Here is a 3,891-nt window from a genome sequence, read left to right as displayed (position 1 = left end):
GGGTCTTCCTGCCTCCTTCTTCTTCGGACAGTCCCTCAAAATGTGCCCTTCCTCGTTGCACTCATAACAGACCTTCTTAGTGAACGTGCAGTCGTTGGCATAGTGCCCAGGTTTTCCACATTTGAAACAAGTGACTCCTCCGTCACATTTCCCCTGGTGCTTCTTCTTGCACTTGTCGCACCATTTGGCTTCACCTCCTCCAGACTTCTGCGTACCAGACCTTGAGAATTTGCTTTTCTTGCTGAATTTCGACGACCCATCAAATTTCCTTTTCTCTCCCACCTCCGCTCTCTCCAGACCCTTCTCTCGTATCTGGGTCTCCACATTCTTAGCAGCCTAGATGGCGGCTTTCAGAGTGGTTGTTTGCTTCACCATTGGACCGAAGTCCGCTGGTAATCCGAGGGCAAACTTGTTAACCTTGGAGAGTTCAGTTGGGACGAGGTGAAGAACAAGCTTCATTTTCTCTGTAAAGCTTGCAGCGTATTCAGTAACGCTCATTCTTCCCTTCTTCAGATTCTGGAATTCGTTGTTGATCTCCAGAAGATCCTGCTCAGAGCAGTATTGCATCTTTAACTGCACCAGAAAATCCTCCCACGACATCTTGCTCGCTTCTCCTTTGGGCATTGAATCAGCTAGTAGCTTCCACTAGCTTAGTACTCCAGATTTCAACAGAGGAACCGCGAGAGCGGTCTTCTGCCTGTTGCTACACTCGCAACTTTCAAACATCGTTTCCATCTCGGAGATCCAGTTCATGACTTCCACCGGCGTCGGGCTTCCAGATAGACACCGTGGTTTAGATGCCATGAAATCCTTGTATTTGCATCCACGTCCGTCATTTCCTCCATCTTGGTGGTTTTGCCTAACTATCGGTGGGTTGGCTTGACCAACAGTCCCACTGTAGTTTCCTCCTTCAGACGGCCCATCATTCAGCTCGGGCTCTACGATTGGTATGGTAGCTTCCTCACGATTTTGTTGGAGCAAACACCTGGTTTCCTCCATTTGACGATCCAACATCATCTGGATCATCGCTTGCACTCCGGCCATCGTGATTGGCTCAGGAACATCCGCTACGACAGGTATTTTCTGAATCACTGCGGGTTGATTTCTATTCCCATTTGCATTCCCAGCTCCACTGCGGGTTCTTGCCATTTTGATCTATACACCGAATAAGGTGAATTTAGAACTTTATTCAGGATAGACGTTTAAATCATCCTTATCTCTCTGAAACGTTTACATGCTAGTTCTAATATCGTAGTCGTACGTTTAGAATCCTAAACACATAAGATTTCCAGATCCGGTCGGCAACAGACCATAGATCCGAACAATTAACAGCACATAAGGCATAAAGCATTTAGCACATAAAAGCATTTTAGGCATAATTCCTAAAATAAGCTAGTGTTCACACCTCACAATCATCGCTTAGCATTCTAAGTTTAAGTCTAGAAATCCTACAAATTCCTAGTTCGCTTAAACTAATGCTCTGATACCAACTGTGACATCCCCATTTTCACGGCCAGAAAAGAGCGATTTTGTTTATGCTTGTTTGAAAATCAGAGTAACATTTTAAATAAAAGTGTTGCGGAATTTGTCCCAAAACAAAATATGATAAAGATTTATCAAAAGAATTTCCAAGGAAATGTATTTCATTAAAACACTCGGGATGTCATGTTCGATACAGATCAAAAGCATAAACAGTACAATATAAGCCTTACTACATTATTTCATATCTACAGGCCTATATCCGTAATCCCTCATCCAAAACATCACATCTATGCTCGAGCGCCACTACCTGTAATACATGAAACTGAATGGGTCAGGCTTGGGAGCCTGGTGAGCACATAGGGTTTTCAACCCACAATAAATAAGTTTATTAATTTCATTAATCAACAATAACCCGATTACCCGTTCCCGTTATCCTCACTTTACGTCCCTAAACACCTATCATAAGGGACCTAGCCTAAGGATCATCATCGGGATGGACACTACTGCAAAGGGGGTTCCTCAGCAATAAATGTCCTAAAGGCAACCATGAGGGGGATGGAGTACACCGGTGAACACATCGTTCACAAACACCTACAGGTTGCGAGCCTGCTAGCGTTCCACTGGACTGTCTAGAAGAGTATGTGGTCGTCATCTATACTCCGCTAGATGACTGGATCACCAACAACATCGAGGCCTCTCATCATTTTATCACACATCGTCTTATTACATCTACCCATGTTTTACCCCAACATTTTTGTAGATATAAAATACATATACAGTTTAAATAACGAAAAACATGTGTAAAATCCTTCATCCAACATAGACAGCAAGTATTCAGATAATATGCACACATAGCACGTAATTTATATAAAATACTTCATATCTATGTGTAAGATGAAAGTAACTATGCACTCACCTGATTAGGTGGTGACTCGGTACTCGAACAACACTTCGTTATCTCAAAACAATTTTTTCTTGATCAAAACCTAGTATTAATACCACTAGAGTTTAGTTTTAACGTTAACCGCGACTAATTAATAGTCTAACTATTATTATTATTATATAAGCGTTAAATAACACTCAATATAACTCATAATAATAACCCAAATAATTATTTTAAGGACCTAATAACATTACTATAATTATTTAAAAGTTATATTAAAAATTGCGTAGGCGTAGCTCACTTACAGCGGATTTTAAAGAAAACCGGGCCTTGCTCGGAGCAGTGTTTCCGAACCGAAAGACCCTTTTTCTCGGGACTCCGGGAGCCTCGGGGCTTCCTTAGGGTGCTAGGGATTTTTCCTAGGATTTAGGGGGGTTAAAGGGGTAGTGAGAGAAAGGAATGGAGAAATGAGTGAAAAATCCGGAAACCCTCGCAGCCTATTTATAGGGCCAAACTTCGGACCTACGTTGCGCGTACCACTCAACTACGCTGGGCGTAGTTCGGATAAGGATGCCAGCTCGCACCAGCTGGCTCGCACCCACTCTCGAAACCGGACAAGATCAAGTACGCCAGGCGTACCCAGCTTCGGACGCGGGGCGTAGAGCGAGGCTTCGTGGCGATCATCGGATGCGAGGCCGTGCTCAGCAAGCAACGACTGAGATTTGGCCACGTCACCACCTCCTTGCAGATTTCGCAATTTTCCTTCCCGACTTCTAAAAATCATAACTTTCGCATACGAGCTTTGTTTTCGACGTTCTTTATATCCACGCGTAGGCGGGAACGTACTCTACAACTTTCGTTTAGACTCTGTCGGCTAATTTTGACTTTAATTTAAAAGTTATATTTTTAACATGTCGGGACAGGATTGGTCCGTTAAAAATTCATAACTTCTTCATCCGACGTCCGTTTTTGTCTGTCTTTTTATCGTTGTGCTACTATTAACGAGATCTTCGATTCTCGTTTAGGTTGTGTTGGCTAAAAACCGCTCGATCTAATATTCGAACTTCGGGCTGTACACTGCTAAACCGAAACTTCGAAAAATCATAACTTCCTCATACGAAGTCAGATTTGGGTGTTCTTTTTATGGACGCTCTTGGTTTAACGTTTTCTACAACTTTCGTTTAGATCGCTAAGGCTAAAAATCGCTTTATCGTAAATTCATTATTTACGCTTCCAGGTATCGTGTCGGTTCCATCACGAAACTTCGACGGGTCATAACATCTTCGTTATAACTCGGATTTCGGCGTTCTTTATATCTCTGGAATCCTTGTTTCGACCACTACAACTTTATGTAAAGATATCGGGCTTATCTCACATTTTAATTTTGACGCTTATTTTTATTCTTTATTAATTATACATTTATAATTAAATAATAAGCATATAAATTCACATAATTCACAAAATACTCAAATATTTCATCTTTATTACATCAAAAGAGTTACAATAGTTGACCTAGACTATTACAT

Source organism: Lactuca virosa, chromosome 6 (assembly GCF_052849685.1).
Source record: "Lactuca virosa cultivar CGN04683 chromosome 6, Lactuca_virosa_CGN04683_v6, whole genome shotgun sequence".
In the NCBI taxonomy this organism is placed as follows: Eukaryota; Viridiplantae; Streptophyta; class Magnoliopsida; order Asterales; family Asteraceae; genus Lactuca; species Lactuca virosa.
Note: the sequence above shows the minus strand (reverse complement) of the source record.